General features: G+C 38.4%; 1 protein-coding gene across 1 annotated transcript in view; it reads right to left on the reverse strand.

Moving 5' to 3' along the window:
• The window catches only part of Agbl1 (AGBL carboxypeptidase 1), a 907135-nt gene that overhangs the window by 421281 nt on the left and 473062 nt on the right, over positions 1 to 12792 (reverse strand). The window lies entirely within an intron of this gene.

A 12792-nucleotide genomic window follows, 5' to 3' on the forward strand; every position in this document is an offset into this window, starting at 1 on the left:
ACTCTTTTTCTGGGATAAAGAAATTGAAGCATCCCAGCAACAGAGCTCGGCTGTGCAGATTTGAGAACACGCATGCTTGCATTTGTATTCAGGCCTGCATGTGTGACTGTGATTTGGAGATGTCTCTGTGTGTGCCTACAGCTTTGGTATTTCCTACAGCTCGAAACTACTGACAACCACAATGTGTACGACACCTGCCTTGAGAGCTTTTTTTTTTTTTAAAAGCAAATCCATTTGCTCCCAATCTGCAAATCCGCTTGGCATTTTATGTTAATGATACCTGAGATCCCAGTAGTCATAGGAGCTGCTGGCGCTCTTCGAAGGGATTTGTTTTAAGCATACGAAGATGAAAATGTGCCCTGTCTTCTTATCTACTGTAGCCTTTCTGCAATGACAGCTGCTGCTTCAATGTGCAGAGAATTAGCAGATGGACAGTGATGGTGGGCTGGCAAGACATTCAGAGCCTGGAATTTCTGATAAGGGTCATCCCTCAAATAGAGTTTGAAGTCTTGCTTTACTTACAGGAAGAGCAAGGAGTGATCAGAACTATTCTTCCACACTGAAATGGCCAACTTACATAGAAAAAAAAATCACATACCTCCCTGTTAGCATAGGTAATATGATATAACTGGTTCTCCACAGTTTTTATCAATGCCTCTCTCTTTCTTACTTTCTCTTCTTGGATCTCTGTCTCTCTCTCTCTCCCTGTCTGTCTGTCTCTCTGTCTGTTTCTCTATTTATGCTTTTATGTGTCCTGTGTCCCTCTGTCTCTCTATCTATATCTTTCTATGTGTCGCTCCCTGTTTCTCTGGGTCTCTCTGATTGCCTTGTCTCTGTTTCTGTATCTCTGACTCTCTCTTTGTCTCTCCATATCTTTATCTTTATCTATCTCTGTCTATTTCTGGGTCTCTTTGTCTTTGTCTCTCACTCTCTTTCGCTTTCTTTCTCTCTCTCTGACAAAGTCTCATGTATTCATAGTAGCCTCATACTTACTAGGCAGCCAAGGAAGACTTTGAACCTCTGACTCTCAAGGCCTTGCCCCCTGAATACATGTGTTACTATTCTAGTTTATGACACTCTGGGGATCAAAATCAGGGAATTGGGCTTCAGGCATTCTAGGTAAGCATTCATATTATATCCCCAGCCTACGTTTCCATGATTTTTAGCTTAAGTTTAAATATTTTCATTTATAATAAAGTTTATGTACAGAAAATGTGGTAGTTTAGAATACCCAAATATCCAGATATTTCAATGTTACCCTGAAATACTTGTATCCCAGGAAACTCCTAAAATGCAAACCCCTTTATCTTTCATTCTAGATCTGTAATATAACAAGAATCACGGTCCTAAAATGCCTGGCCAAAATGAGAGCTCATTATCTTTTGCTAGCTTTGAATGTTTCTGTGCATTTATTTTTGAGGCAAAGACTCAGGTAAGTCACAGTGGCCCTGAACTCGCCACAGTCAGTGATGGCTTTGAATAATCAATATCCTACTTCTACTTCCTGAATGCTAAGATTTCAGAAATGCTTCATCACAGTCAAATTGTTTATGAACTGTGTGTGATCAAATGAAAGGCTTCATGTAAGTCACCTAGCTCTATACCAACTAAACTACATCCTGAACCCCAATAGATGAGGGTTTTTAGGTGGAGCAGGCACTGTCATAGTCCATTCTTACAGTAAGTATTTCATATAGTCATGACCCACTGACTCTGTCAGATATTTACAATCTATATCCAAATAATCATCATCCTTGAAGAATGACACACAGGGATTCTGTTGATGTTCTTTTTGTTTAGATTATAATTTGAAAGTAGAGAGGATAATAAATAAGTCAAGATTTCTTGAGGGGGGAATGAGATAGAATCTAGAATGATAGAAATATTAAATTTAAAATTTAACTGTTTAAATTTCAATATTGAAAATTGAAAATTACAGAAATATTGAAATTTTCGTGATATGTTTCCTTTTTAAAAGCAAAGAAAAACTAGCCCTTTGTGGTAGCATATTATTGTGATATTAGAGCATGGGAGATGAAGGTAGGAGGGTCAGAAAAATAAGGTTAACCTCAGCTATATAATTATAGACAAAGTGGCCTGGCTACATCATGAAACCTGGTGTCCAAAAATAATAATAAAAAGAAAAACAAGGAGAAAGAGAACATTCATCCAATTAATGGCATTCATTCTTTTCTTTGTCTAGTCTCTCCCATCTTTGGGTAGGCTTAACAATGTAGCCCTCCAATTCAGAGCCCTGCTCCCTCCATCTCTTGAGTGCTGCAAGTTCAGGTATGTACTACCAGACCCAACTTCTCAAAATTATACTCTTACCACCAACTATAGATCATGTTTCTCAGCCAATCACAGAGATCACCAAGACACTGGGAGACACGTATTATAAACAATCCCTTCAGAAAGAAGAATATGAACCACCAGGATTCTTGAAGCAAAGAATGGGCCATTAATCAGAAAAGAAAGGGAGAGATTGTGTGTCTTCCTATAAGAGAATTTACAAAACTGGAATCAGACAAAAAGATGATTTAAAAATCTCTCATCCGTCTATGTCTGAACAATGGAGAGAAGGTATCCAGCAGACAGAACAGATGATGGCAGGATTGATAGCAAGAGAGCCCAGCACATCAAGCTCTGGAGTCTTAGGAACAGCAGTGTGTTTGGATGCAGAAAGCACTTTCATCAGTCTAAGTGCATCTCACACTGGGACAAAGTGTGGGTATAGAAAGAAACTATATTCAAACACTCAGAGATGCAGTGAAACCTCTAGAATTTGGTAGCCCAGGATGAGGTACACTGTCCAGGTGCTGTGAAAGTTTTCCAAATGAGCATTTCTCAAGTGAAAAAAAGAGAAATAAAAGGCCAAAAAAATTCAAATTAATTTCAAGGTAGTTTGAAAGCTTAAGACAATCAGGGTTTTCAGGGGCATTGTATTATGCTCAGGGGATCTTTTTTTTTTTTAAACTCAGAATGCTTACAGTTAAAAATGGAGAGCAGAAGAAACCATGAACATTGCTATTCAGTACCTCCAGAGACTCAGAAATAAGAGCTTGATCAAATCACAGCCCAAGAATGAGAAAGCCAATATGGGTGTCCAACCTTTTGATCACTGTAGCATAATGCCATCTAAAATGTCCATGCTTAAAATCTGTTCAACTGAGTTAGACAAAAATCACAGGAAGTTCTTATAGTTCTGTTTTTTAAAATATGTTTAGAACTGTACTTATACCTTTCATTAGCTACATAAATCCTACTAACCAAATACTGAACATTCCTAGATTAACCAGCAACTGCTTTTTACTTCGTCTTTATTAAAAAAAAAAATCCAGATGCTGTAGGAATCTCTCAGTCAGTAAAGCACTGTTCTTGTAAGCATTATGACTTAAGTTTGGTCCCCAGAAACTACATAAATTGTTGGGCATGCTGGCACATTCCTGCAATCTAAACACTAGGGAGGTAGACACAGAAGGATCTTGAAGCTTGCTAACTGGGCAGTCTAGCCTAATTGGTGAGGACCAGGCCAACAAGAGACTTTGTCCTAAAGAAGGCAGCAGTATTCCTATGGATGACAAGTGAGGTTTTCTTATAGGATCCATATACACGCACAGACACAGACACAAACACATGCAAATACACAGACATATTCCTATACATACATGAATGCACACATATATGAAGAGAAATACTCAAAGTTGAAACTTTAACATAAGTCAATCTAAGTATTAATAGGTTATTCTTCATCCTTTCTTTTCCTCCCACAGTATCTCCACCCACCAGCAGCACCTGCACTACCCTTGCCTCCTACTCCTAAACCTACATGTGAGTAAGGGTCCTATGGAATCTCGGCATGATGAAGTGAAAGATGTGATCCTTCACACAGTGCAGGAGGAAAGCAAGAAAATTAACCTTTAAAAGTGGAGCCATGTCCTTTAGAAAGGGCAGCATTGCCCCCACGTTGAAGAGAAGTCTAACAGATGATATTTAGAATCTCTCACCTGGAGCAGAGGCAGCTCAAGAAGTCTGCAAAGCAACCAGTCCCCTGCTATAATACACACCAGTGTACCCTGCTTCCTACTGTCATGTTAGTGTCTGACATGTTTTTTATTTGAAACCAATACAGAATAAAATGTAAATGCATTTTTCTTACTATACAAAATGGATTTTGTAAAAAACAAACTTCCTACAGAACAATTCAAACTATATAAGGTAGAATCAATTTTCATCAAATTCAACTTTTATTCCCTTCCTTCCTTCCTTGCTTCCTTGCTTCCTTGCTTCCTTGCTTCCTTGCTTCCTTGCTTCCTTCCTTCCTTCCTTCCTTCCTTCCTTCCTTCCTTCCTTCCTTCCTTCCTTCCTTCCTTTAAAACAGTTTGTATGCCAGTGGGGAGGAGTCTACAACATCACTCATGTTCATCAAGGACATGTGATCAGGCTGTTCTCATTTTCTCATAGTCTTTGATACCATGCACAAATAGACACCTTTTTTTTTTTTTTACTGAAACTACTGACCCCAAGGCATACATTGCTAAACATTTACATTTCTTGAGATGAACAAGGGATTGTGAAGAATTTGCCAAACACCCTTGCCACAGAACAGTGATTTCTTAGGACCCCTGACCAATGCTGTGGCCATCCAAGTGCCATTACAGGTGACAACTAGCTTGCATTTTACACTTAACATTATTTACCAGACAAGGGTAAATTATTGAACTTAGAAATTTTAAATATTTTATTGAGCCCTGTAAATGTTAGAATATGTGATAAAACTGGAATAAGATTTCAAACCCAAGAATTTAGGAAAAATAAGATATACATGCATTGATTTATGCACAGATATAAGAATGATAAATCCGAAATTAATACAAGTTATGATCTATGTTGCTCAGAAATAGAAGATAAAAATAAAGCTTGAGTACACAGAAGCAGGAGTGAAAGGATCAGGGTAAGTGATGGTTCTCAAATCAAATCACAGCTCGGTGTGCGACGTCAGATCCCAGGTTGCTTCTCAGAGTCTCAGGATCAGGAACGCTGTACATGAGCTTTCCATGGAGGGAACCCAAATATGGTATGAACACCAAAGAGCAATTTAATCATGTGACACATAAACAACACTGAGGAACTGAGAAGAAGAAAAGAGCTCTGAGTCACAGTAGTGTTACAGTTGTTTAGTGTTTCCTGTTCCAGTATTTTATGCTAATGTACATCTATTCACTTTGTTATTTGTGCTGATCATTGATTTACAGAATTTTCCAGATATACATTATCTGCAAATATATACACATTTGTGTATATGATATATATTTAAAATAAAATCTTAGAAGATAAAAATAACAGCATCTCTTCTGTAAACAGCAGTAGGTAATTCTGAACTAAAGGCTCTGAGTCAAAATGATGTATCTTTTAGGGATGAGAAAATAAAAATTCAGGAATGGTAACTATCAGGGTTCTTAAGAATTACTAGCACAGTGTGGGCTCTGTGGTGTATTGGACTTGGTTGTTGGTGGGAACTTACAGTTTGGCATACACAGAGAGGCAAATAATTAGTTATATGTGGGTATTGGGGTATGTGTGTGTGTATGTGTGTATGTACAGGTGTTCACACATTTATTTTCTAGTTATACATACTGCTAACCATCAAAACAAAGTATCGGGCAATGGTGGTGCATGCCTTTAATCCCAACACTTGGGAGGCAGAGGCAGGTGGATTTCTGAGTTCGAGGCCAGATCTACAGAGTGAGTTCCAGGACAGCCAGGGCTACACAGAGAAACTCTGTCTCAAAACAAACAAACAAACAAACAAACAAAAACAAAAACAAAGGTTTCTTTATACCCAATGCACTGAAATCTATTTTGGAACATTATTACCTAAAAAGGAAAATAAGGACTTAAAGAAAATTCTGGTTTCACATGGAAGAACAATGAAAAATATCAGTCTAAAATAGTGGTTCTGAAGATCTTTTCCCAATTTGTTGGTTGCCAATTTGTCCTTTTGATGGTGTTCTTTGCCTTACAGAAACTTTGTAATTTTAAGAGGTCCCATTTGTCAATTCTTGATCTTAGAGCATACGCTATTGGTGTTCTGTTCAGAAACTTTCTCCCTGTACTGATGTCCTCAAGGGTCTTCCCCAGTTTCTTTTCTATTAGCTTCAGAGTGTCTGGTTTTATGTGGAGGTCCTTGATCCATTTGGATTTGAGCTTAGTACAAGGAGACAAGGATGGATCAATTCGCATTCTTCTGCATGCTGCCCTCCAGTTGAACCAGCACCATTTGTTGAAAAGGCTATCTTTTTTACATTGGATGTTTTCAGCCTCTTTGTCGAGGATCAAGTGGCCATAGGTGTGTGGGTTAATTTCTGGATCTTCAATCCTGTTCCATTGATCCTCCTGCCTGTCACTGTACCAATACCATGCAGTTTTTACACTATTGCTCTGTAGTATTGCTTGAGGTCAGGGATACTGATTCCCCCAGACTTTCTTTTGTTGCTGAGAATAGTTTTAGCTCTCCTGGATTTTTTTGTTATTCCAGATTAATTTGATAATTGCTCTTTCTAACTCTGTGAAAAATTGAGTTGGGATGTTGATGGGTATTGCATTGAATCTGTATATTGCTTTTGGCAAAATGGCCATTTTAATTATATTGATCCTGCCGATCCATGATCATGGGAGGTTTTCCCATTTTTTGAGGTCTTCTTCCATTTCCTTCTTCAGAGTCTTGAAGTTCTTGTCATACAGATCTTTCACATTTTTGGTAAGAGTCACCCCAAGGTATTTTATACTGTTTGTGGCTATTGTGAAGGGGGTCATTTCCCTAATTTCTTTCTCAGCATGCTTATCCTTTGAGTATAGGAAGGCCACTGATTTGCTTGAGTTGATTTTATAACCTGCCACTTTGCTGAAGTTGTTTATCAGCTGTAGGAGTTCTCGAGGGCTAATATCCAATATATATAAAGAACTCAAGAAGTTAGACTCCAGAAAACCAAACAACCCTATTAAAAAATGGGGTACAGAGTTAAACAAAGAATTCTCACCTGAAGAACTTTGGACAGTGTTGAAACATCTTAAAAAAATACTCAATTTCATTAGTCATTAGGGAAATGCAAATCAAAACAACCCTGAGATTTCACCTTACACCAGTCAGAATGGTTAAGATTAAAAATTCAGGAGACAGCAGATGTTGGCGAGGATGTGGAGAAAGAGGAACACTCCTCCACTGCTGGTGGGGTTGCAAATTGGTACAACCACTCTGGAAATCAGTCTGGCGGTTCCTCAGAAAACTGGGCACCTCACTGCCAGAAGATCCTGCTATACCACTCCCGGGCATATACCCAAAAGATTCCCCAGCATGTAATAAGCAAACATGTTCCACTATATTCATAGCAGCCCTATTTATAATTGCCAGAAGTTGGAAAGAACCCAGGTATCCCTCAACAGAAGAGTGGATGCAAAAAATGTGGCATATATACACAATGGAATACTATTCATCCATTAGAGACAATGAATTCATGAAATTCTTAGGCAAATGGATGGAGCTGGAGAATATCATACTAAGTGAGGTAACCCAGACTCAAAAGATGAATCATGGTATGCACTCACTAATAAGTGGATATTAACCTAGAAAACTGGAATACCCAAACCATAATCCACACATCAAATGAGGTACACGAAGAACGGAGGAGTGGCCCCTTGTTCTGGAAAGACGCAGTCAAGCAGTATAGAGCAAAATCAGTACAGGGAAGTGGGAAGGGTTGAGTGAGAAAACAGGGGAAGGGAAGGGGACTGATGGGACTTTTGGGGAGTGGGGGTCCAGAAAAGGGGAAATCATTTGAAATGTAAATAAATATATCAATAAATTAAAAGAAATAGTGGTTCTGTAAAATTAGGCGTACCCTCTTTCTTTTTTTAAATAAATTTGAAATGCCAAAAATACCAAGTCCTTAGAATTACAATGGCCACACACAGTAATACTTTTTGGTAAAATAAATTAAAATGGTTAAGTATTATATTCCCTAGAAAATAGAAAATACATTTAAGTTTATACTGCCATAAATTAATAAGGAAAGAACAATAGTTCCAATTTTGGTAGAATTTCAGTTAGCAAATGCAAAGGTTATGGGAAAACCCCAAAGGTCTCATTTGGTAAACACCACAGTAACCATAACTTCATACAGAACTCACCAATAGATGTAAATATCAGTGAACGAAAGTATGTGAGTTACATAATATTCAAATTGGCTAAGAGTATCGCCAAATACTATACCTAATTCTACAGAGAGGAATCATAACTTCATGGTGGAGGACACATGTGGATACTACTTACTACTGAGAACAAAGTTACCATGATCACATGACAGGATATGACCATATCACATTTCCCAAGAAACAATATTCTGAGAAATGTGCTTTACCTTTCTAGGCGATGTTTCCGCACAAAAGCAGAGCATCAGACAACCACAAAGTGAGTCATAGTCTTATAATAACTGATTAGTATCCTTCAGATACATAGATCAAGAAGTGAAAAACTGAAAGGAAGGAAAGGGAAGAGGAAGGAATAGGATAGGAGGGGAAAGGGAGGAGAAGGGAGGGAAGGGAAGGGGGTAGGCTAAAGGACATTCTAGATTGAGAGAAACTGAACAAATATGATAGTGAAATATAATTAGGACAACCATGGAAATATGAAAGGTATATGCAATTAATGCCAGTACATTAATATTAGTTTTATTGTTTTATCGTTATATGGATAAGAAAGATGTCATTTAAAGAAACTAGATAGAAGATAAGTAATACATTTTATAACAATTTCAACTAGGTTTTTACATTTTTATATTTATGTGTATATATACAATTTGAGTTCAGGTTCTACGAATGTCAGAAGAGGATGTCAGATTCAATGGAGCTGAGCTATAGGTAGTTAGGAGCCATGCAACTTGGGTGCTAGAGCTGTATGCAGGTTCTCTGGAAGAGCAACACCTGTTCATAGGCACTGAGTATTTCTCCAGGACCAAGACAGGAACTTTTATGAATGTTATAAATTATTTAAAAGTTTGTTTGAGTTTTAAAAGCTGTTTTATAATGTTTAAAAGTAAGATATTGCATGATTTTTAAAAACCCAAGTTAAATTTTTAAAAATGAGCATGAGATGATAGGACAGTAAATGGTTAGAAAAAGAAAACTTCATTTTAGTAATGAAACTTGGTTTAAATAGGACACATGAGATAAGCAAAGGCTTGAGAGAAAAAATGTTAAACAAATGACATCTTCTTTACTCTATGGAAAAGAAGAGATAATAAATATTCAAGACAAAATGATAAATATAAAAGATCAGCAAAGAGTATCAAACGCCCAAATTTCTGAAACGAAAAATCAGTGGCAAGGATTGCAGGAGGAACAGTGAGGCCACTTCTGCATGAACACTGAGGATGCAGTTGCAAAGGCACCTCCTGCAGGAGGACCTAACTGAGGACTGCCTGAGAGACCAAGGATTGTTGATGCAGACAACACCAGCCAATTGGGAACTGTTGTCTAGAAGAGATGCTTTCTTAGGACCAATGGGGCAAGGGTATTAAAGAAGCTTGAAACAGTGTTCAGATGAGCTTGCTGCAGTGTTTCTCACCTGCTATTGGAAGCCATTGATTCCATGCTACCTCACCTCCAACCCCCAAGGGCAGGTAGGGTCTGGCAGCAGGTGATCCAGGGCACAGGGAGCGAATGATCAGAACAAACCCTGAAACCTATATTACAAAAAGATGTATTAAACAAAGAAAAATCTAAACTATGCATTTGCATAATGTATTGTCTATCTGACTAAACTAGTCTGAGCAATGTGATAATCTACTAATCTTATTAGATTTTTAAAGAAAAAAATGGATGGTAACAATGTAGGCAGTAAGACTTAGAAGGAAGAAAATATCTCTGTCTAAAGATAGAATTACAGATATGTAAAATATTGAATTTGGTATCTAAATAAATAGATTTTAAGACACATTTATCCTGACTGAAACTGGCCTTCTGATTAAAAAGATGTCAACAAACGTAAGAACTCAGAAAATTATATTTTCTATGCACCTAATCTTAGACGCATACTTGAAAAAATTCTCAGACAGGCAGAATGCGTGGACATTCAAGTTTCATAAAACTAAAGAATACCTGCCCTACATGGGAATTCATCCTATAAACAGTCACCAAACCCAGACACTATTATGGATAACAAGAAGTTCGTGCAGAAAGGAGCCTGTTATGGCTATCTCTGGAGGGGTCCTGACAGAGCCTTACAGATACAGAGGCCGATGCTAGCAGCCAACCATTGGACTGAGCGTGGGGTTCCCAATAAAGGAGTTGGAGGAGCTGGAGGAGCTGGAGGAGCTGAAGGGGTTTGCAGCCCCATGGGAAGAACGATGATGTCAGCCAACCAGAGGCTCCAGGGCTCTGAGGGACTAAGCCATCAATCAAGGGGTACATGTGGTTCCAGCCAAAAGTGTGGCAGAGGAATGCCTTGTCGGGCATCAGTGGGAGGAGAGGTCCTTGATCCTGTGAAGGCTCAATAGATGCCCCAGCGTGGGGAAATTGAGGGGGGGTAGGTGTGAGTAGGTTGGGTGGAGGGCCATCTTCTTGGAGGCAGGGGGTGGGAAGAGGGGTTGGGGGTCTTCTGGGGGGGACCAAGAAAGGGTATAACTTTTGAAATGGAAATGAAGAATATATTCAATAAAAAATGTGAAGAAAGACAGAAAGAGAAACAGAAAGAAAGAAAGAAAGAAAGAAAGAAAGAAAGAAAGAAAGAAAGAAAGAAAGAAAGAAAGAAAGAAAGAAAGAAAAGAAAAGAAAGAAAGAAAGAAAGAAAGAAAGAAAGAAAGGAAGGAAGGAAGGAAGGAAGGAAGGAAGGAAGGAAGGAAGGAAGGAAGGAAGGAAGGAAGGAAGGAAGGAAGGAAGGAAGGAAGGAAGAAAGAAAGAAAGACCCAGTAGTTTGGGTGAGGACCAGCTGTGCTGTTCTAAGTTGTGCCATCTGAAGCCTCAGCTTTAGCAGCCATGCTCTGTCCGTCATTCTCACTCAGGTTTTGCTGCTCTGCGCAGATTAGACCTTAGCTGAGAAGCTGCTAAGCAACAAGTCTGGGTAGTCTGTCTACAGAGTTCAACTTGGTCGTCTGCATCTGGTATTGGCAGATCATTTTCACACCAGTGCCACCCAGTCCTCTTTTCTTGCTAATAATTGACAGAACCTCTGAACCTGTAAGCCAGCTCCAATTAAACATTGTCCTTTATAAGAAAAAAATACCTCAGCTTTAGAACATATTTCCTACTGTAAGTTTTTCCTATATCAAAAATTCACCATTTTAATGAAAAAAACATGGTCACTTGCTCATCTTTAAGGCCCCAGAGCCTAAGTGAGTACTTGCCCCAAAAAGTTTTCACATAACCATATTATGACAAAAATTAATCAAACATTGAAATATTTAAAATGTCACATGATCAATAAGTCACAACCTACTGAAAACCAAAATAAATACTTTGTACACCATAAAAGCTAAACCACGTCACGCTCAATATCTCATGATTGTGATATAGAATACATCGAAGAAAATTGGTTCAGACCACTTATCAAACATTTTTGTTCCTTAGCAGTAGCAGCAGCAGCAGAAGGAGCAGCATCGCCTTCACAAACAACAATTACTAAGTTCTTATTTCTCTCTGTCTTACTAGTTGCACAATCTTCACAGTAGCCCATAAACAAAGCCATAATTACTACACTACAGGTTTGGAATAGTTTAGAAACTGGCCTAATGTCACACAGCCAGGTTAGCTTTTGAATTTGAATGAACTATGCACCATGCAAGATGTTCAGAAGTCCCAAACAACTTACATGTATAATGAATCTAGTGCCTTTAAGGTGTGAAATATGGGAAGGAAAGGAACAGATATGAAGGGTCTTTGCCTCTAGAATCCATACTCACCAGTTCATCCCAGCTTCTGCCATTCAATTTATGTGTTAAACTTGGGGAGTTGGTTTTTGATTGAAGTAGGGATTGGGCTGCTCAATATTTTTAAAATATATGATCCTGGAGTCTGGAAATTAGTTTCCAGAGACAACACATTACATTTGCTGCATGAACGTGAGGATCTGAGTTTGGTTCGGCCGCACTCGCATAAAATCCAGGAACAGGGGTGAACTTCCTGAACTTCTGTGGTGCCGGAAGGCACGGGGACACATGGTTCCTGGGCTCCTATTGGTCAGCCATTCTAACTGGAACTACAAACTCCACATTCATTCAGATATTCATCAGAGCATAGGATCAGCAGAAGACACCTGGCTTCAACTTCTAGGATGTACATGTATACACAGAGTGAACATGATCAAACACATATATGCATATATGCATATAAGCAACCCCTCACATACACACACAAATAATGGCCTGTGAGTACAATGTTATGACTCATACCTTTACTGAAAGTCCTAGAGATATTTTGACAAGTTCATATTGAGGTTTTTTTTTTTTTTTTCTGAAGGGAATGTTTTATTGTTTGGACTTTGGTTTTCCTGAGATAGTTTTGTGCTATGTTGCCCCAGCTTCCCTCAAAATTATACCAATCCACTTGCCTTTGCCTCCCAAGTTCTGGGATGATAGGACTGTTCCATAATGCTTCCCTTTTGTCTCCAGTTCCCTTAAAAGCAAAATAAACAGTATTGATGTTTCACAAGTCAGTGTCAGGCATAATGTGATGTTCAAAATACAAAGTATCCAAAAATATAGAATTCATTAATTTATCACACATTGATTGTCTGACTAA

This window comes from Apodemus sylvaticus, chromosome 1 (genome assembly GCF_947179515.1).
Source record: "Apodemus sylvaticus chromosome 1, mApoSyl1.1, whole genome shotgun sequence".
In the NCBI taxonomy this organism is placed as follows: Eukaryota; Metazoa; Chordata; class Mammalia; order Rodentia; family Muridae; genus Apodemus; species Apodemus sylvaticus.